At 35.4% G+C, this 23,260-nt stretch overlaps 1 protein-coding gene across 2 annotated transcripts in view; it reads left to right on the top strand.

The window, feature by feature from the left end:
- The first annotated feature begins 137 nt into the window (after positions 1-137).
- The window catches only part of LOC149934461 (protein phosphatase 1 regulatory subunit 14B), a 90,888-nt gene continuing 67,765 nt past the window's right edge, over positions 138-23,260 (top strand). The window contains exon 1 of one of the 2 annotated variants that reach the window (XM_090153040.1): positions 138-464. The gene's annotated coding sequence lies outside the window, so the exon portion shown is untranslated. Of the gene's footprint in view, positions 465-840; positions 998-23,260 lie in introns of those variants that run through there. The other variant, XM_090153042.1, reaches the window with a different exon arrangement.

Genomic DNA, 23,260 nt, shown 5'->3' with positions numbered 1-23,260 from the left:
GGGGAAGAGCTCGTCGGTCTCGCTCCGTTTCCGAGTGCCCCCCCCTGACGCGATCCCCCTCTTAGCGGGCTTCACCGTCGTCGTCATTAGGTAAGTCCCGCGCATGCGCGAAGACGCGTTTTTGTTTCCAGTCCGCTGATAAGGGAAACCTCTCTCGCGGCCATTACTCTGCTGGCAACCTTGACGGAAGTCGTACCCTTTTTCGCGCTCCGCTTGCATTTCGTACATACTGGCTTCCGACTTGGCCATTAGACATTCTTTTAACGAATATTTCACTTCGTTTCTTTAACGTTTCATACATTCTCTAGTACTCCGAAGTTATTGTCGCATATTTTTTTAAATATAATTCAAACGACTGGTCACCGTTGAAACAGGTCCCCTTCTTGGATATTTCTTCCGAGGAAGAGAAACTGCATGTGGAATTTTAAGAATATCTTAATAACAGAACCTTCCAGAGTTTTCAGGTAAATACAATTTTTTTGGCGGCTTGTTATACATATTCTATACGCGTTACGTTAATGTAATTTAACCAAGGTTCGGTTCGGATGTAGTTTTTGATTCCAACGATATTGATAATATTTAGGGACCGGAGGGTAGGCCTAATGCACTATTATATATTGATTTATCCATTTGCCGGTCTTGCCTTCTGAAGGTGGATCTATACGCTGACCTACCCTAAATAATGGAAAATACCGTTCTAAATTGCGTTAAATTCTAATAAATTTTTACTCGTTGGCACCTTAATATTTTAGTAGTAGTAACATATATTTAGCGTTAAAATATTTCACAACCGAGTAAAGGTTTTCAACGATATAGGTACAATTTAAGACTTAAACGTATAACAATTTAACGTATAACAAACGTCAGGTCGTATTTGTTCAAAGGTGTTAGGGGGCGATGGAAATAAAAAGGATTTGAACGTTGACATAATGGCATGGCATCCACTGGCGGAGTTCATTGGCATTGAACATCACTTTTCACAAGTTGAGGAGGCATCGTAGGTAACTTTATAGTCATTGGCGCGACCAGTTTTTTCAACCTGGCGCTTTCTGACCACGCTCGAAGCCCCCCCCCCCTGCGCGTTTTATACGATAAAAGCAAAAAATATCTTAAGACAAATGACTTTCTTCCGAAAGAGGGGCATCCTCTTCTTAAAAAGAATATTAACGTGTAAATTAATTCGGGTATTATTACGTCCTCAGGGGCGTTTGCAGCGAGGGAATCTTAGAGTGTCTAGACTTTAATTATCCCCTTGTTTCAGATAATAACGATGCTGCACAAACCTCAAAATTATTCATTTTTATCGTGTTTTATCTGTGTTCTCAGTAACGCGTGGTTTATTTCGGAAAATTTATCTTGCTTTGTTTACATTACGCGGTTTTCTAAACGAATAATTTTTGTTTTAATTTAATTTTTTTTCATGTATAATATAAAAGTAGAGTGGTATTTTAGATGAGGTAAATAACCCATTGCAATATTCTGTGGATATTGATTTTAATTGTAAATATTACTTATCTTAGTTTCGAAACAATGTAAATCAACTTACGCGTATTTTGCACTTTTTTGTGTTTTTTTGATAGAGCATTTTTATTTATATTTCGCTGCCTTATTTCAAAAACTAGGTATCTTCAAGAAAATAAATTGAAAAACAATTATTTAAATTTTACTAATATTTAGTTAAATCTACCGTGAATATTTCTAAATAACAAAGTCTTCGTGAGTGTTAATTGCAACAGGAAAATGACTTGATATTATTTAGAGTTGATTAAAGTTATTCAAAACCATCTTATCGGAATAACACCAAATTGTAAACAAGGAATCAACCTTTATCAGTTGATCTATGGTTAAAAGCTTAAAGTCATTCAATGAACTCAGGGAAAGCTATCGTGCATCCAGAATTATTACTTACAATAATTGGAATTTAGAACTCGCTTCGCTCGGCCAAAAAATATTAAATAAGGTAGTCCATTTAAATTTGGTAGAAATCTATAATTTAAAACTTAAGTCGTATTTTTTTAAATATCTTTACTGTAAATGAACATTGAATTTTTTTTCGAATAACGATAGAAAATCGAATAATTTAACTCGATATACCTGGTTTATACAAAATATAGTGCCAATAATTATAATATATATTATTTGGTACATTTTTAGAACGCAATACTGGTTGCTTTTAAATTATTTTTGTTACCTTTGCAACTACGGTTAATTGAAATCTACAATCAGGACTATACTGAATTACAGGAAAAAAAAGATACGCGCTAGTAAAAATGTCAATTAGTAAATGTCAAAAAGCCACGCCCTAAAGGTTAATAAGTATGTCACTGACCAGCGGATAGTGCACCGGTCAATACAGGTCCGTGGGCGTTTCATTTTGATACGTTTAATTTTAGTTCTTTGTACGTTTTACAGGGCCCCCAGAGGTCCTTAAATCCTATATTTTCAAAAATGTCCTATAACATCCTATATTTTTAGCAAAATCTCCAAAAAGTCCTATAAAATCCTATAATTTTGATATTTTGCTCATTTCAAATCCCGCCACTCATAATGTCAGTGGAATTGTTAGATTTAGCTATAGGATAAATTCCTATTCAAAGTCATTCTAGTCTATACTTTTGTTATTGTTAACATAGTTAGCTACTAGTATATTTTTGTGATAAAATGCTTAAATTGTTTCTATTTTTTTTTAACTGAAAATCAAAGATTTATTTAACTAAATATAGATTTTGTTTTTAAATGCATAAAGTTAGTAAATAAAATAGCGTATAAAGTTCTATAAAATCCTATAATTTTGAAAAAATTGTCCTATAAAGTCCTATATTTTTAGAAATACAATCCTATTTAACCTATAAAAAAAATTGAAGATTTGAGTGGGGGCCCTGGTATTAAATTAAAATCAATCATTTTATTGTTTTACATAGAAAATTATTCGTAATATTATAAATGTGGCTAAAATATTAAATTTGCTAGTGCTCCTTAAAATAATTTACAATTTAGTTCCGGTATAAAATTTTGAAATGTGACGTAACATAATTCAGTGACCCTTGCCCCCTTAACATTTAGTAACTCTTGCAAACCCCCCCTCTCTCCTCCCCTTAGTGCCTTACATAATTAGCGAATGACCCCTTACGAGTTAAGCTTCGTGTAGCTGTTAAGACTACTCGATCTTTTGAATACAAATAAATGAAGCGGCGAGAGGTGCGTAATTTATTCTAGAAATCTAGGCTTTCGAAGCCGCAGCTTGCTTACAAAGCCGCGTGTCCGCCGGGATCTTCGGACATTTTTCGGACAGGCTAGTTTCCCTAAGACGGGTTTTCCATCTAATTATGAATTCGGAATTTTTGCCTCGGCCCTCCAATATACTTTGGAATTTGAATTTCCAACCGGCCCCTAATCTAATCAGGCGGGCCTCCGAAACCCCTTTAAAGACGGACTCGTACTATCTTTCACGCGGTGAATATTCAAATTGTTTATTATAAGTATTAAAACTTAATTATAGAAATAATCGTACTGTATGATACCCTTAAGACGTCGTTAACTTAGATTAATAATATCGTAGCTTGAAAAATCTGTTTTTGATTTCAGGATTTAATCTGTTTTAATCTTTGTACAGCTAAGATTTAATCTGTTTTAATCTTTGTACAGCTAAGATTTAATCTATTTTAATCTTTGTACAGCTAAGATTTAATCTATTTTAATCTTTGTACAGCTAAGATTTAATCTGTTTTAATCTTTGTACAGCTAAGTTTTAATCTTTGTACAGCTAAGATTTAATCTGTTTTAATCTTTGTACAGCTAAGATTTAATCTGTTTTAATCTTTGTACAGCTAAGATTTAATCTGTTTTAATCTTTGTACAACTACGATTTAATCTGTTTTAATCTTTGTACAGCTAAGATTTAATCTATTTTAATCTTTGTACAGCTAAGATTTAATCTGTTTTAATCTTTGTACAGCTAAGATTTAATCTGTTTTAATCTTTGTACAGCTAAGATTTAATCTGTTTTAATCTTTGTACAGCTAAGATTTAATCTGTTTTAATCTTTGTACAGCTAAGATTTAATCTGTTTTAATCTTTGTACAGCTAAGATTTAATCTGTTTTAATCTTTGTACATCTAAGATTTAATCTGTTTTAATCTTTGTACATCTAAGATTTAATCTGTTTTAATCTTTGTACAGCTAAGATTTAATCTGTTTTAATCTTTGTACATCTAAGATTTAATCTGTTTTAATCTTTGTACAGCTAAGATTTAATCTGTTTTAATCTTTGTACAGCTAAGATTTAATCTGTTTTAATCTTTGTACAGCTAAGATTTAATCTGTTTTAATCTTTGTACAGCTAAGATTTAATCTGTTTTAATCTTTGTACAGCTAAGATTTAATCTGTTTTAATCTTTGTACAGCTAAGATTTAATCTGTTTTAATCTTTGTACAGCTAAGATTTAATCTGTTTTAATCTTTGTACAGCTAAGATTTAATCTGTTTTAATCTTTGTACAACTACGATTTAATCTGTTTTAATCTTTGTACAACTAAGATTTAATCTGTTTTAATCTTTGTACAGCTAAGATTTAAATTTAGTCAGATTTAATTGTGCCAGGGATTTCTAATACTCGAGGAAGTTATTTTCCCTCGCTGTAAAATTTTAATCAGATTTAATCATGATTAAATGGAAATGGTTTAAATTCTACATTGATATTTTCTAAAAACATCCCAAATGATGCGGTAAAATTTGTATTACGAGAACCAATTGACTTTAAAAATGTTTTCAACCCAGTTGTACGATAAAGTTGGAGTTACTAGGTTTTTATTATCTATAAGTTACGCAAGCTGCTCTTAATCGGTAATATTTAATTTATTGAAACGCGAAAAGTTAATAATCCCCAATTTGCGGTGAAAGACTCGAATTTCTTAAGACATAACCCCGAAAAGACCTACGATTTTTCTTCGGAAATTGCATTATTTCAAACTAACGTTGTGCTGTTTAGAAATACGTAGAAAAGTTTCCGATCGTTTTAAAACCTTTTAGTTAATTTTCCCTGTAAACGGGAGAAACTCAATGACGACGTGCGTAATCGCAAGTATTTAGGTTACTTAGAACCCACCTTAGTCTACCTTCGAATATCGCTAGAATGATCCTGTACTAAAAAGGAGACTATAGTACCCGAGGTGGTTATCACCGATTTTGTTGAAACTCGGGGGTTTGGTAGACCTTATGGTAGTATGAAAATTGCCAAAGGGAAAAGTTGCAATGGGCTTTAGTTTTCCTATGGCAACCGAAATTTATTTTTGACCTCTCCATTTAAAAAAGCATGGGATTCTCCCAATATATAAAATAATTCAAATCAATCGGAAATAAAATAATTCAAATCAATCGGGTATCTCATTGGTTTTCTAAAACTGACATCTTCCTCGGAGATTGAAGCACACAAAGATACCGTTTTTCCTCCCCCCCCCCTCTTGCACTGTCGGTAAATTAGTTAATGATGCCCTCATAATCATTTTCAATAAATGAAAATAAATTTATTCTATTTAAAAGGGTTTATTTTACCTGGTGAGAAAAGTTACGGAAAGGTTCTATTTAATCCGGCCACCTGAATTAATGACATTAAAAGTCGCTAGATGACTTGGGCTTATGAAGGTTCCTTGGTATTAGCCTAGCTGATTGTTAACTCCTAATTCATTAAGTACATTTTTAGGTAAATGTGAATTCGTGTAAAAATACTTGGCTTCTTTACAACGTTCGTGTCATCTGGAAGCAACAAACACAACACCCCACACAAGGAGAACGCAACACGTCACAAAAGTCGTGGATTTGTTTGTGTACATTTTTCATTGGTTAGACGCTTTGGCGCCTGCTGCCGTCGGAAGGGGAAAATTCGGAAATTGTCTCCCCCCCCCCCCGCCCGTAAAACGATCAGCGCAATGGTTCGTCCAATGAAATTTGTACACAGCACTGCGTTAGTGTGTTTAAAGGCTAGCTGCGTTATCGTAAGCCGCCATCTTTAGAAGAATCATTTGATATTTGACGCTTTTTGCCGAGTTCTCACGGGGAGAAAAATTATCTCTAAGAACTCTTCTCAACAGAAGAATTCCTTCTTAGAATTTTGACGCGCCCATGGCTTAAGAAGTATTTGCTTCTGTAACCGATTGGGCCTCTTACTTTCTCAGAAACGTAAGTACGTTCTTGGTACGAAGTACTTGATAACCGACGCCTCAAGAGGGGATAAAGAAATTTTTAAAGAAAGTATTATATCAAGTATTAACGAATCTTTCAAACGATCGAGCGAAGAAAGCGGGAAAGCGTCCTCTCCCTTTCAAAACCTGATTTCTCGCGTTACTTGGACGGTGTCGCGTTTTTGCAGGAGGACGATTGATCTCCCACAAGGAGCACTGACTCCCGGGAATACCCCCCGCCTGGAACCTCACCCCTCTCACTTAGTCGAAGCTCTACTCGAAGACCAGCGCGCCTTTTACCCTTCCACGTAGCTTCCTTCGAAGTGTCGGTTAAGGCGACGGGAGGATTTGCTGGCAATCGGAGAAGGGTGGGACCCCGGGATTCTTACGCAACTTTTTTGTACGTCATGAATGGGTTTTTAAAAAGTAGCAAATGTGTCTGGGAGCCCGTGAAAAAACCGAAACAGAGGGTTAAACGCATTCCAACGTGTTCATCAAATGCTCTCCTAATGCTCGCCGTCTTTAGACGCTGCCAGAAGTCAATTATCTCTCTTTTTAGTGATAACTTATACAGAGGTGATCAAAATAAAAAATGCCAAATATTTTATCCATAACTCAAAATACAAAATGAATTTTGAAAAGTAGTTTTTCTAAATGTAAAATGGTTTTGCAGCTCAAAAATAAATACAAAATGAATTTTGAAAATGGGTTTTTCAAATGCCCTCTTTTCACTTTAACCACCAACTGTGGTAACTAATTATTATTATTATAATTAACTGCTAATTAATTATTATTATCAATTAGTAATTAATAATAATTACGTAGAGATTTCAAAACCATCCTCGCAGTCAGGGTAGGAAATAAAGCGATGGTACTATACGAATTAATGTTCGTCTGCTTCTAAGTGAGTAACTGAGTATCGCCATCTAGGATTACTTGGGAGTAAATAGCAGACGAACTTTCTCTACAAGAGCCGCGGTGATGGTACCAGAGTAAAAACATTTTTAAAATGTTTTTCCACATATCAAACCCCCAAAATGTAAAATGCAAAATACTTTTTCTCACTCAAAATGCATTTTGAACAACCCTGATATTTTATATAATACGTCAGTCTTAGGCAATGGCGGATACATATGGGGGCGTGACCCCCCGCCTTTACGCAGGCGGGCCAGCACCAAGCGCGGTGATTTGATGATTTGTCGGGGTAAAAACGTTTTTCCAAAATGGCTGCCTGTGGCCTTTTTAACGGATAAATTCTGGCTAGCAGACGACAAAATCAGATTTACTCCTTTACACCTCCTTTTCAGAAGGAGTAAAAAGAGTACCCTAATACTCCGGATCAAGCGAATAGTTTATGAGGCGGAGTAATTCTCATCCCCGGAACAGGCGAATTAAACGTTTTAGGGTAAATAGGGTACACTTTTAGAGCGAGAACAGGTGAAAAGAAACCACCTATTTATAAGCGTTAATTCCTAAAATGACGCGTTATGGTTAGGCTTCCTTTTTGCGGTATTTGTCATGAATCCATTTATTCTATTAATCTCCTCAGGGTAATTTTTCCATTATACTTCATTAGCTAGTGTAATCTGTTTTGGAACAAAAAATAGTGTGTGGCCAATTCTTCCTTGTATTGATTGCCTAAAACTCTTGTTTCAACAAAATATAGTTACGTAGATTGTACATGTAATATTTACATTTAACATCGCCAGGTTTAGTAATACACTCTGTAAATTGAGTCAGTTTGGCGTGAAAATAGCTCCCATTGAAGTATGTTTCTGCCTAGTCACAGCGGCGTAGCAACCAGGGGGACAACGGAAGATTTTCCCCTCCTAAATTTTCTAATAGGGGACAAGGCTTTTGTTTGTCTTCCCCTGAAATATTGTGAATTTGTTTTAAAAAAATAATGAAAAAGATAAATTAAATGTAAAACTTTTAACAACAAAGTAAGAGCGAATTCAAATTCAACTTTGTTCATTGGTCATTTATAAGGTCTCATTCAGGGCGTAGGTAGAAGTTTCACCCCTAGCGGCCGAGTTTCAAAATAACTATATGAAATGAAGACTCTTCATTATAATTCTTGGTCTGCTTTCGAGTTTTGATCAAATTGAAGTAAAATTTCCAAATATTTGTCCACTTTTATAATATCATATATTGTGGAGCGCCTCGCTTGCTTCGCTCGCAATGTACTCCCTAAACTTAAAGGGGCTGGAGAGTGGGGTTTTGAAAAACGTCATCCGTGACGTCATTAACGAAATTTGGCGCGTAGAACTACTTTTTCTCAAGTTCACGAAGACGTAAACAGGCACCGCTGTGTTGGGATTTTTGTATGACGAAATCTAGCGTGGTCTTGGTTAGTGTTAGCTGAGCTCGTAGTAAGTTGATTTCAAAACCCCACTTTCCAGCCCCTTTAAAAACGTTCCTCCGCCCCTGAGCCTATATAGATACTTATCTCATCAGTGAGATATAATTTACTTCTGCAAGTGCTTAGTTTTTTATATATATTTTGGCCCTGAGATGAGTTTTGATGGTACCTGGGCGTAGTTCTTTTTGGCTGTCGGGTTATTATTGAAGGGAATCTCTCGTTGCGACGGTATGAAGTCATCGCTGGTCAGTTACCCGAAAATGTCTCCCCCTTCCTCCCCCCTCTCGGTGTCGATGTTAAAGAAAATGATTTTACGAGTAGGTTTTAGCGTGTTTTACCAAGTTTAGCCTTTCTGCGTGGGGGTTCCAGTAATGAAGTACCTCAATTATTTTCCATTCTGAATGACCGCTATACAAGTTACGAGGGATCAGATTTGAGATATAAAGAAATCAATTCTGTTAAAGGGGAACGGTCAAGCTTTAACCAGTTAGATATCCCTATAGTCCATTAAAAACTAAAATTTATGGCGAACACCGCATCAAAAAATATTGAGTGGTTAATTTTTAATAAAATAAAGAAATTTCGGGAAATCGAAAAGCGCGCGTCCGCCGCGACACCTGGTGAGAAACCGGTGAGACACTCCCGGCTCTATTAAAATTGATAAAAAAACAGCGCGCGCTGCTGTAGATGCGAAATATTTTTTTAATTTGCACGCGCGGCGCTTTAAAGTAAATTATAAGAGACCTAAGCCTAAATTGCGCGATTTCAAAAGTTACGCTAGTTCGCAAATCGCTCATACGGGGTTAGGGGCGCTGGCGGCAGCCCCTAAGATGGCGGCGAAAATTCAAACCCAAACATCTGGCGTTATTTTTCGTTTCAACTTTTTGGGCCAAAAGCTATTTTTTTCAAGACAAAAAAAGGTACGTGTTAGTATATTGAACGTCTTATTAATCTTTTTATACGGAAATAAGGCCATATTTGGAAAAGCTTGGCCGTTCCCCTTTAAGTTTGTCCAACAAGATCGAGGTTTGGAAAACTTAAAATTAATAGCAACATCTTGAAATTGACTTAAAATTCCTTAAATATCTAAACATTTGTCTATAAAGCTCAAAATGAGACGAAAAAATCTGACGAAAAGATTTTGAAATCCGATATAAATTATTTAAATTCTAAGCTGAAAAATCTGCAAATAAGATATCCAAATTGTATTAAAAAACTTGGAATAACATCAATAATTCAGAAATTGTATGTAAAATCTTCAACATAATTTTTTAATACGATATAAAATCTGTTGGGGAAAAATTTTAAATTTGAGCTAAAAAATCAACAAATTTAAAAATTAAAAAAAAAGCGATATACACTCGGCCAAAGAAAACTCGAGAAACATCGGAAATCCTTAAAAAATTGAGCTTCATATTTTGTAATATTATTGGAATTTAAAGTGACAAATATCGGATATGTCCCACTTGGCGGCAGAACCAAAGAGAGTAGGCCTGGGCCCCCGGGAAAATATAAATTTTCGGTCCCCAATAGAGCCGCAGCTATTACATTTTAAGGGCCTATATTTCCTATATTTTCCTATAGTTTTAATGACTTCCTATAAATTCCTTTATTTTCACCTACTTTCCTATAATTTCACGGTCTTTTTTAAATGAAAGAACTTTTTTCTACGTTTCCTAAAACATATAGTGAAAACACTGCGACTTTAGAACAAATCTGTAAATCCGCTAAGTGATCAAATAATGCAATAAGTGTACAAAACATTATCTATATTCTGGGTGATTCGAGTCAAAGTATACCATATCCAATAATTACCTTATTATTTTTACTATATTTCCCTATTTATTGTCCTGTATTTTCCTATTTAATGTCCTATATTTTCCTATTTAGTGTCCTATATTTTCCTATTTAGTGTTTTATATTTTCCTATTTAGTCCTATATTGTCGTATAATTAGCCTATTTAGTGTCGTATAATTAGCCTATTTAGTGTCCTATAATTAGCCTATTTAGTGTCCTATAATTAGCCTATTTAGTGTCCTATACTTTCCTATAATTAGCCTATTTAGTGTCCTATAATTAGCCTATTTAGTGTCCTATACTTTCCTATAATTAGCCTATTTAGTGTCCTATACTTTCCTATAATTAGCCTATTTAGTGTCCTATATTTTCTTATAATTAGCCTATTTAGTGTCCTATATTTTCTTATAATTCACCTCTAAAATTCCTATTTTTTCTAAAAAAATTCAAAGCCTTTCCCGGGTCACCCTGCTGCATGGGCCCCGGTAATTTGCACCGGCTTCCCGCCTCTCTTGTTGGGACCCCAAAGTGTCCTACCCCGAATGAGCTCCGGGCTAGCTTATTTTGGTCCCCATTCTTTCCGCAATAACGCAATACGTTAGCTTTTAATCTATCCAAACGGCGAAAGAGAGCAATATCACGAAGCAGAAAAGCGGCTTTAGGCGGGTCCAAAGAGCCGGCATCGACACCGCGGCGAATCAATAACGATACGAACTTTCTTAATTAAACATCGCCCCCCGCGCTTGGCTGCCCTTACAGCCAGCGCGAGGACGTAATTAGGGACACGGGACAGCCAAAGTGGAAACAGTAGCGGATGGGGGGGACCGCCTCGTCCCTTCCCCTCACGCGGACGCGACCGAGAAAAGTAATCGTGTCGTCTCCTCCCTCCCACCCATTTATCGGTTGCCTTGGTAACGCGTTTCCTCTCCGTATCTTATCATCAATATCCTCCAAGTTTCCAGCTGGAATTAGGAGAAAAAACACGATTGTTCCCTCCCCGCGTTTAATCAATTCAATCTGTAATGCGTACCCAGAAAGAAATCGAAACCAAAAATTCCCTTTTCAAGGGGGTGTATTTTGTTGCTTAAAATCAGGGTTGGAAAAAAGACGGATTTTTTGGAAAAAAAGTAGCGTTGTAAGTCGGAAAATTTTCCGTATTTTTCCAAAAAAAAGTAAAAAAGGTTTCATTCCATGATTAGTTAAATATATTGTTTGCAAATTTAAATAAAGCGGAATTTTCGCCTCATTTTTTCGAATCTAAAAGTAAAACTAAACCTCTAGACTAGTTTAAACTGATGAACAATGTAACACTATTAATGTTTTGTAGTATGTTTACTGATATTAGACATTTTATATCGAAAAAGTAGTTTGTTTCAATTTTTTATTTTTCCGATTTGCGGAAAATTTTCCGCATTTAATTTTCCGGAAAATTAACAACACTAGAAAAAAGCCTGACCAGTGGTTTTAATTTTTCCGGAAAAATAAAATGCGGAAAAACTTTTCCGAATTGCGGAAAATTTCCGCAAATCAGAAAATTAAAAAGGCAGATTTTTACTCTAGTTTTATTGGTCCTCAATAAAACTAGTTCAAATGTGATACGACAAAATCAGGATTTTTAAATTTTAAAACAATATTTTTTCTTCTTTTTAGTCAGTTTTTAGTAATTTTTCAGTCACAATTTTAAAAATTGTTAGTCACTTCATTCGCTAATTTTGGTTGTGTGGCTCAGCAACAGGCCTGGATTGAGTAGTTGATGCGCAGATCGCATCTCGCACGGACTCTAGTCAACCTCTCTGTAAAATATTGTTGGTCACCCCAAGTAGAAAGCCGAATTGTTTGGAAATTATTTATCTTCGTGAGTTTCAGCTGCTTCGGTGTCGCTATAATTCTGACCCAAGACGTTTAAAATGGTTCAGGCTCTATGCAAATAGGTAATGTTTCGCGTTTTGTTTTGCCCTCTGGTGACAGTGGCGAGTATTTTTAAGGCTACTCCTTCCCGACTGTCCCGTTTAAAGGGAGTATAACAATCATTTATGGCGGATCACCTAATATCACGTACGCCACAGGGTTAAATGGCGCTAGTGACGTTAAAAAAACCATGTCATAGGGCGTGATAGCGGACGATTTTTCGACGTTAGAATATAGTTCGTTTTAAATTTAGCCTGTCTCGAAGCAGCCCTGTTTTTAAGAGCCATAAAACACGACCATTGAAAGGTGTAAGTGACCTTTACAGCGCCGTCGAGTTATGAGTCAGCCAGATACGTCACCTCTTTTTTTATATTACTTTTTTTATTTAATGTTATTTTTCTATCTAGATGGCGGGCGCGATGTCTGACTCGTCAATCATTCCCCCCCATCAAAAAAAGGGGGGGAAGGGTTATTTTCTTAAGCAGAGCAAGGTGTTTTCTTCTGACTCTTGACTTTTTTCCATTTTTCGCCGAAGAGCGGTCGGCTCGCTTTGACGCTATTCTTGCCCCCCCCCCCCGTACATTTACTTCTTTAAGTCTGATGATAACATCCCCCCTCCCCGAAAGTCTCCACATCATCTGTCCGCGTGGGTAGATTATATTCGAGATGCAGCCTCGTAACCAGATGTAAGTCATAAAATAAACAGCGTCTTCGACAATTTTCACGCGCATTATCGAGTTTGGGCCAAGAATATATTTATTTGTACTTACAGGGAATGATAATTTTTTTAGGGTTGCTTTCAATCCTGGGTCCCCCTCATGCTCGAAGAGTAAGCTCCTCCCCCCTACTCAACCTGTATCTTATTGGTTCCCTAAAACTGACGTCACATGATGCGTTGCCTTTCCTCCCTCGCTATAGTGGCGGGGGAACATTTGACCATGAAATTATGTCCGTGGATAGTCATTCTCCCCAAGAATAAATATATTCTTGGTTAGGGTTATGTAAGTTTTGCCGGGTTGCCGAAAATAAATGTAGAAGTATTACATTTTTCATATATACGGAAGGGGACTTTTAAGGGCGATGCAGTTTATTAAGCTTTTAGGGAAACTCGGATAAAAGTTTTCGTGTGGCCATTGAGAATGTCTCGAATGTGTTTGCTCTCCGAACTCTCTAAATAGGGTTTATCAAAAGTATAAAATATATTTTTTAAGAAGAGAAGGATCCATTTAGGCTATAAAAGGGGAACACGTACTCTAGGTGTAAGCCACACTCGGCTGAGCACTTTGACCGACAAGTTTTTTCTATTTTTATGTGAAGTCTCAATTTACAGTGATGGGCACTCTCCTCTTAGTAAGAGCGATTGAGTGAAGATGAGACGCTCCCAAATGGGAGGAGCGTTATGCGTTCTACAAAGTATGAATTTTAGTGGCTAATTAGGGTTGTTTGATTTAAATCAATTTAATTTAAATAGTGCATTTAAAGTTTTTAAATCATTGATTTAAATCGCCTATTTACGAAAATATACAAAACTAGTTTTTGTAGCCGTAAAAATTCATATAAAACAAAATTACAAATAGTAATTACATTTACATAAGATTAATTAATTTTTAGATTACTTTACCGCTGCACGCTAATTATTAAAATATGATATCATCGAGCTCACTTTTCGTACTAATGTACATTAACTTCGAATTAACGTTAATTATTAATTAATTTGTCAAGAAAAAAAGCTATATATAAGGTTTAAAAATCAATAAAATTTAATAATCTGAAAAAAATCTTATTTAAATAAATTTAATGGTTTTTAAAAGTAATTGTTGTGATAGAAATCGTATTAGAGGACGTATTTGAATTTAGATCTATAAAAGCCAAATAATGGTTACTAATTAAAGAGGAGATGAGCTATCGCGTGTATTACAGCACCTGACAACGTAAAATGTTAAACCTATACTAATTGGTGTTCTGAAATATTTTTCGATGTACTAGTTTTAGAAAGTCATTACATGACTCTTCCTAAAATTATTTAGAAAAATCAGCGGGATCCCGCGAAGGTACGTGTGTACCGAACGAACGGGATAATCAAAGTTTCCTCTACGAGATACCGCGGACGTATTCAGGTGTACGGAGAAGATGCAGCAAGTGTAGCCTACACTCGGAGATTAGAAAAGGAAAAATATTATAAGAAAAGGCTTAGGGGCGTGGTTTGTCACGAGGGAATCATGAGACCATAGGCTCAAGTCATCTAGTGACTTTTAATGCCATTAAGTCAGGTGGCCGGGTAACAACGCGATGAAGGGTTGTGGCAAACCCTTCATGCTACGCGAACAAACCGTCTAAAAGTCAACGAAATGTCAGGGAATTTTAAAAATTACTCTAAAAATCAGGGAAATGTCAGGGAATTTTAAAAATATCTCTAAAAATCAGGTAAATGTCAGGGAATTTTAAAAAATACTCTAAAAAGCAGGTAAATGTCAGGGAATTTTAAAAATTTCTCTAAAAATCAGGTAAATGTCAGGGAATTTTAAAAAATACTCTAAAAATCAGGTAAATGTCAGGGAATTTTAAAAAATACTCTAAAAAGCAGGTAAATGTCAGGGAATTTTAAAAATTACTCTTAATATCAGGGAAATGTCAGGGAATTTTAAAAATTACACTAAAAATCAGGTAAATGTCGGGGAATTTTTAAAATTACTCTAAAAATCAGGGAAATGTCAGGAAATTTTAAAAATTACTCTAAAAATCAGGGAAATGTCATAGAATTTTAAAAATTACTCTAAAAATCAGGGAAATGTCAGGGAAATTTGAAAATTTCTTTAAAAATCAGGGAAATGTCAGGGAATTTTAAAAATTACTCTAAAAATCAGGGAAATGTCAGGGAATTTTGAAAATTACTCTAAAAATCAGAGAAAAGTCAGGGAAGTTTGAAAATTTCTCTAAAAATCCGGTATATGTCAGGGAATTTTAAAAATTACTCTAAAAATCAGGTAAATGTCAGGGAATTTTGAAAATTACTCTAAAAGTCGGGGAAATGCCAATTTAATTTTGTTGGTAAATAGTTTCTAAAAAAGTTAGAAAATCCACTAAAATATAGATCGGGAAAACCTGGAAAGTTTGGTTAAATATTGGTTAACAATTATTTGTCAACTGTGGCAATCCTGCTCACTATAACGGCTAACCTCAACAAATTTTCATGGAAAGGGGAGCCGAAGAACTCGGGGGGAAACTCCCTTCATCAGTGGGGATAGAACTTATAAACTCAATTCGGAAGGAGTTGTCCCGAATTGTTAAACAGTGACACGAGCTGCGACGGAACCCGGCTCCTCTTGGTGCCCGGCGAAAGTGCGTATATTATTTTTAGAATGGATGATGGTACTCCTTATTACACACGTATTGATTTTTATTTAAAGTTTCGTGTAAGCGGTTTCGCGGCAGAATAATTGACAGCTTCGACGTTTTCGAATTCGCATAATATCTTCGTACCAATAATTACTGTTTGTTCACTCCTGAACCGGGTCATCCAAACACGCGCTTCTATTGTGAATTACCAGGTAGTTCCAACTTCGGATTTAATCATTATTATGTTTACGGGCTAGAGAATTTGAGAGCCGATTTATCTAGATTTTCTCTCACTTGGAATGTTCGTAAATACCCCGAAAAGTGTATCATTCGGCCGCTGTTCAGGATATTAAAATTCTTCAGGTATTTTTCTCCGCAATTTTTCCAGCCGAATTATTAATTAATATTGTTTACATTGTAAACGTAAAATGAATTTTTAAAAGTGATCGCTTACCAAATCTTTGCTATAGATTTTCTATAGAATCTAATAGAAATGTATATAGAGTCGAAGGTTATCTATGTCCTATAGAAATATATAAATATTCATGTAAAAAATTAATTCAATATTTTTTGTTTTTCAACACTTTCAATGTAAAAATGATCCAAATTTATCTAAATTCTACAGAAATTCGTGTCATTTTTCTATAAGATTACGAATACATTTCTATAGAATATTCTTAAGGGAGATTAGTGGGGGGGGGGGGCTAGCCACTTCACAAAATAATTGAAGTCAGATTTCTGATTTCCAAATATTTATAATATTTCAATAAGCGAGTTACAATAACCGCACCGCCATCTATCGGCTTTAAAAATAACTATTAGAATGGTACTTGGCACAATAAAGTAAAGTCTAAACTGACGTCATAGTTCACTGAGGTCTTGCTTAGGTAACTGTGCATGCATCAGATATTATTGAAAAACTCACTCATTGTATTTCTGTATTTTAAAATTATCCGATATTTCTCTTGAGATGTATCCGATATTTCTCTTGAGATGTATCCGATATTTCTCTTGAGATGTATCCGATATTTCTCTTGAGATGTATCCGATATTTCTCTTGAGATGTATCCGATATTTCTCTTGAGATGTATCCGATATTTCTCTTGAGATGTATCCGATATTTCTCTTGAGATGTATCCGATATTTCTCTTGAGATGTATCCGATATTTCTCTTGAGATGTATCCGATATTTCTCTTGAGATGTATCCGATATTTCTCTTGAGATGTATCCGATATTTCTCTTGAGATGTATCCGATATTTCTCTTGAGATGTATCCGATATTTCTCTTGAGATGTATCCGATATTTCTCTTGAGATGTATCCGATATTTCTCTTGAGATGTATCCGATATTTCTCTTGAGATGTATCCGATATTTCTCTTGAGATGTATCCGATATTTCTCTTGAGATGTATCCGATATTTCTCTTGAGATGTATCCGATATTTCTCTTGAGATGTATCCGATATTTCTCTTGAGATGTATCCGATATTTCTCTTGAGATGTATCCGATATTTCTCTTGAGATGTATCCGATATTTCTCTTGAGATGTATCCGATATTTCTCTTGAGATGTATCCGATATTTCTCTTGAGATGTATCCGATATTTCTCTTGAGAGGTATCTTGTACACCAGATTTCTTAAGTCGCATAAGAATATTTTTTTCTCTCCAAGGCACCTTTGACTTTAGAAGCTGAAAGTTCTTTTAATCCGAACCGTTTTGGAGTTAGTCTACGTGGGCGGGAAAATTGTCACCGAGAGGCGATTAAAAAATCAACGCTTTCGCGTCTTTCGAGGAGCCGCAATTTCTATAATTAGTGGTGGGCGACCATGTGATAATTATCCTTATTTAACATCCGTTGTATTCGCGCCGAGGAAGTTTGAAAATGGGTAGTTAAAAAACAACGAACAATTTTCTAAAATTTAAATACGAAATAATGAACAGAAACAGCCGTGTCAGGATCAAATTTTAACTTTTTTATTTTACTTTTTTTTTGGGAGCGGTAATTGGATCAAATTTAATGAGAATGTCCTTGCGCCAGTGTTTTTCGGGGTCATTTCCGCCCGCGCCTTTATTGTAACGCCCCGCTAATTTATACAAAGGACCTTTCACACCAACGCTAAATTCAATTAAATTAAAAACAGAATACTTTTATTTCGCTCTGACGTAATTTGCGAAAATTAGAAAAGTTTTCCATAAAAAGAAGCGAATTAAAATAAAAGTTCGGAATTGGAGCTATAGTTATACCAAAAGTATATAAATATCTTACGTAAGTGTCGCAGTTAGTCGAAATAATTATTGATGGATTACGTGGACTGACGTAAATTTGACATCATAAGATGAACGCGAAAATGATAAACTTGTTAAACAAATTATTACGCGCAGGGAACATGCAAAAATATGCTTTAAAATATAGTGCTAAGAGATTCTGCTAATAACAGCTCCATTTCCGAAATAAAAATTAGGTTAAACCAAAAGTAAATGTACCGAAGTTATCAGACTACTATACTCCCCATGTTGGAGGCGTTTTCCTTATGAAGTAACATTTTGACCTCGAATTTGAAATTTTGCGCGCTTTTCTGAAACCATTTTTATACACAGAAATAGCTATACCCACAATTCCCAAGTGCAATTTATCGCGTCAAAAGACGGGGATGGAAATTAGCTTTTATTTGACTCGATTTTCTCGTCATTTTCATAAGGAAAATGCCCCCCGATTCTGAGCGCTATTTCGATAACTTCGGTTCGTTTACTTCTGGTTAAACCTTAAAAATTTTATTTCGGGATCCTCGGGGCCAATAATAATTCTTCTAAATAATTACAAATGTTAAGTTGTATTAACGCTAGGCACACACGTGTTTTAATAAATTAGCAGACCTCTGTAAAAAAAACTTGTCAACCTTGGAACCGACGCACAGTGGGGCAAACTGAGCCCAAACCTGGCCAAAAGTCAAAAAAATAAATCGCACGTATGAATTTTATTTTTATTTATAATATTTGTTTATTAACCACCACACACTTTACCGGTGTTTGATTTTTGACTGCAAAATTTTATTCTCCACCAGGCTCCTTAGAAGTAGTAGAATTGTTTTTAGAAATTTTAAGTAGGAGTTTTGGCATAGTTTTTGGTATACATTCAGGCTTGATTTAAAAGGTAAAGATATTTTTTTTTGCAGACTTAAGTTTTGGAAATATCAATACCAAGTAGATATCGATATTTTCGAGTTATGAAACTATTATACAAAGCCGCGTAATTCAAATAGTGTTAATTCTGGAAAACGACGTTAAAGGTCTTAAATTAATATATTCCTTTTAGAATTAATGTGACATTTAGTTATGAATTCAGGTAGATTAAGTTACAATTTTTGATTTAAGTTCATGAATGTTCATTATTTATCACAATATCGATTAAAAATTTTGCCAATATTTGCCTATTTTCTATATTATGTAAAGATTTTCAAAATATATATGAAATTAAAAAGGGTGTCCAATTTAAAAATGATCAATGGCGATAACATCATAACCGTTTCCTGTGCTAATTTAAATTTTTGTGGCACTTAACACGTGTTGGGGCCCTGGGGGACAATTAAAAAGGATAACATCGATGACCTTGAACCGTTTCTTCAAGGTCATTGAAAAACTATCTCGAGTACCATTAGATTTAGAAACTTACTTGATGACCAACTTGTTATTCGACTTTCAATTGATCAAATGAATTCGGACCAACATTATTTAGACATGAAATATGATGAGGAACAACTTTCTAATTGGAACGAAGTTTCTAAATCTAACGATTCTCAAGATGATTTTTCAATGACCTTGAAAACTTGGTTCAAGGTCATCGATGTTATCATTTTTAATTGTCCCCCAACACGTGTTAAGTGTCACAAAAATCTGAAATTAGTACAGGAAACGGTTTTTGAGATATTAATTTTGACCAGGTTTGGGCTCAGTTTGCCCCACTGTGCGACGCACTTATATGGGACGTAATTATAAACTTATGGTTGTACGTGTAGCGCGGTATCGTTTTTATCGTCTGAATTGCGCAGCCAACCAATATAAACGCTCTGCCGATAATAGAACGAACAGGGTGGGCCTTGGTCCTTTCTTTTTTTGGTTGAAAAAGTCCACTTTGTCCGTACAATGATATGGCTTCGCGTGAGAGGAAGCATTTTGGCCCCCCGTATTTCGGTTTCTCGCTGTTGCGGAGGTGAGAGATTGTAGAGCCTCCACTTTCGCCAGAAACAAATGCCGATATTTTATTTCCGCTTTATCTCTTCCGAGTTAGTGGGCTCGGCAGCATCTTCGAAAGGGGAGAATCCGTCAATGTTGAACGCAACGCCACTTCAACTGCCAAGGGTCAGGCTCCCTTCTGAAATCTCCGCCGCAACTAGAGAGAAATCGAAATAGTTATTTCTGGAAATCTACTACATAAATATATTGCAATTTAGAGAAATCTAGATAATTAAAAAAATTAAAAGATAAATGGAAATCTGGGGAAATTCGAGAGTCAGTGGAATTCCAAAGCAAAATCGGAAATGTGGAGAAACCCGAAGAAAAAATTTCAAACCCGGGGAAATTCGAAAAAAATGAAACCCTGGGAAATTCGAATAAAAAATGAAACCCTGGGAAATCCGAATAAAAATTGAAACCCTGGGAAATTCGAATAAAAAATTTAAACCCTGGGAAATTCAATTTTAAAAACTGAGAAATTCGAAATATAAAAACCCTGGGAAATTCGAAGAAAAAATTTGAAACCCTGGGAAATTCAATTTTAAAAACTGAGAAATTCGAAATTTAAAAACCCTGGGAAATTCGAAGAAAAAATTGAAACCCTGGGAAATTCAATTTTAAAAACAGAAATTCAAAATTTAAAAACCCTGGGAAATTCGAAGAAAAAATTTGAAACCCGGGGAAATTTCGAAGAAAAACTGTTTATTTTCGATATTTCTTAGACGTGTGGAAAAAATTGAGAAACACAAGAAGTCTCGGAGTATTTAAGAAATACCGAAAAAAATCTCAGGAAATCTCTGAAAAACAAAATAAAATTAAGAAATACAAAGGAAATATTGGGAAATACAAAAACAGAAAAATACAACATTTGGGAATATTGGGAAATCCAAAAACACCGAAATACTTCTATATATATTATATACTTCTGATAACATCGACTTTGAAACCTTACCCAAAACGTTGAAATTTGAAGTAAAGGATGGTCTGCTGTGCTGAGGCATTTTTCTGTGAGGTACGCAAACGGAAGTTGTCGTCACAGTTTGTTGAACTTTGTACACCGGTCTAACACGTTTATTCGAAGAATAATAACCCACGTATTCAAAATACAAACACTCAATGAAGATTCCGAGCTTCCATTTGGCGAATTAGGACGAAGGTCACCCAACACTAAAGCGAAAGATCACGCTTAAACTTTACCCTCTCTTCCGCCTTTAGAATAATTTGTTAGATGCGCCAAAAGTACATAAGATACCTCTTACGTGAGAAGTATCAATCTAGGCCATAGAAGTGGAACATTTCGGATGCTCTAGGCAGATTCCAGCCCTCTCGAATTTATCACTAAAACTAGCTAGCACTCAAACTAAAATATTTATGAAAAATAAACACAATCGAAAAAAAAATAAGCAATTGTACATACAAACATACGTTTCGGGGTTCGACCTTTGTACAAATACCGTATACTCTAGAAAAATAATTGGTTTTAGAAATCTTGAAATCAACTTGAAAATCCCGAAATCTGGGCGAAAATGAACTCCAAAATCTCGAAATTAGCCCCCAAAAAAACAACAACATGAAATCAACTTGTAAATTGCGTTCTGAAATCTCTAAATCACTTTGAGATTAAAGTGTCGGCTCCTATTTTAAGGTTAGTATCATTGACGAGCGAGAGATGTCACTAACGTAGAGTTTAGTCGAAATTGAAACAAGTTGAGCAAGCAAATTATTCCCTCAAAAGTAGGTGCCTCGACGTACCCCTTACTTTGATTGGCTTTGCATAATCACGTGCGCAGTCAACTTAGCTTGGATTGGCTTTTCCGCAATCACGTGTTTCAATCACGTAATCGTCGACTTTCAAATAAATGACAATACGTTTTTGAAAGTTGATAATAGATGGAAGCACCTTTAAGGCGATCTAAGCCACCATAGCCATCTTCGTTGCATAGACCTAATCAAAAATACAGAGGGCAACGATAGAGTCGACTCTTGCTTTAAAACCCCGTGTACAAAATGTGCAAATGTTGGACTTTTCTCCTGTGGTTCTGGGCCCACTAAACGATCGTTTGAGAAAATCGCTTTATCCTCGCACCATTTTCATTTTGGGAAAATATTTCCAAGAAAAGCAACGGGATATATATTTCAAGCTGGATACTTTTCTCGTCAAAGAGATGCTATACGCCTTTGATAGTACTCCACTAGGCATAATAGATTTTTACAATTGCAAAACGTTAACTTTCGTTTTTAGTGAATTTCTATCGTTTGAAAAGAAGCGGTTTCTATTCAAGCCGGGCCAGTTTTTGTATAATGTGGCGTTACCGTATTCACTCTGAATATGAAAGGGTGAACCCGCGGGCCTTGATAAATAGAAATCCCTTTTCAAAAAGGACCTTTTCCCCCACCACCGCAACGGGATGTGACGCGCTCGCGTAATATATTATTATTTGGATCTCTTTTGTGGGCCTATCTTTCGTGTCACTATATTGATGCCAAGTCAAAGTTGACAACTGCCTGTTTTTGTCGTGTTTCTATTTTGTCCATTCAATACATCTACTCCGAGAATGACAATGTTTAAAGAATTTTTATCCAATTCCCTTCGAGCTCAAATGGGAAGCTCCGCCCCACTAAAACAAATGAAATCAGTCCAATATTTCATTGGTTCCCTAAAACAAAACCATAAGTCTATAATATTATTCACTTATGCTAAAACCTAGGAGTGTTGTGTTTGTTGCTCCTAGCTAAAACTGACTCGAATGAACCTCACGCCGCTGACGTCCCTCTTCCCCCCTCTGGTGTCGCTGATCATCTCAACACAGGGTTGGCACAATTTTGCCAAGGGTTTTATCCACCTGTTGTTTTCTTGTTAAAAACCGTGTGGAAAATCGTACTTCCATGGTTTTTTCCACCTCTAGTGGCAAAATTCAATAAAAAAATAAATAATAAAAGCAGTATATTCTTCTATTCTATTCACTCTTCTTCTGGCCTTTTTTCATCTCTCCTATTTGCAAAAATAATTAGTCACTTGTTTGATATATCAATGTTTAATTTAGCATGAAAAGAGTTTTTTCCACTTTTTACGGTGTTTTCCATTTTTCCCGGTTTTTACCAGTTTTTCCACATGTCCCGGCAAAAACTGGTTTTTGCCAACCCTGTCTCAACATACAGGGTGACCAGACTTCCTATATTTCCCTTTATTTTTAATGCCTTCCTATAAATTCCTTTATTTTCACCTATTTTTCTAAATTTTCCTATATAATTTCACGGTCTTTTGAAAATTATAGAATGTTTTAATTGCGTGTCATAGAAAATCTAGTAAAAACACTGCCACTTTCGAACCAAATCTTGAAATGTTCGGGCTTTATAAATCCGCTAAGTGATCCAATAATGCAAGAAAGCAATGTACAAAATTTATCAATATTCCAGGTGATACGAGTCAAAGCATACCGATATGCAAT

The sequence above is a fragment of the Leiobunum rupestre genome, chromosome 7, assembly GCF_980474605.1.
Source record: "Leiobunum rupestre chromosome 7, qqLeiRupe1.1.hap1, whole genome shotgun sequence".
Taxonomy (NCBI): domain Eukaryota; kingdom Metazoa; phylum Arthropoda; class Arachnida; order Opiliones; family Sclerosomatidae; genus Leiobunum; species Leiobunum rupestre.
This window is presented reverse-complemented; position numbering and strand designations above follow the sequence as displayed.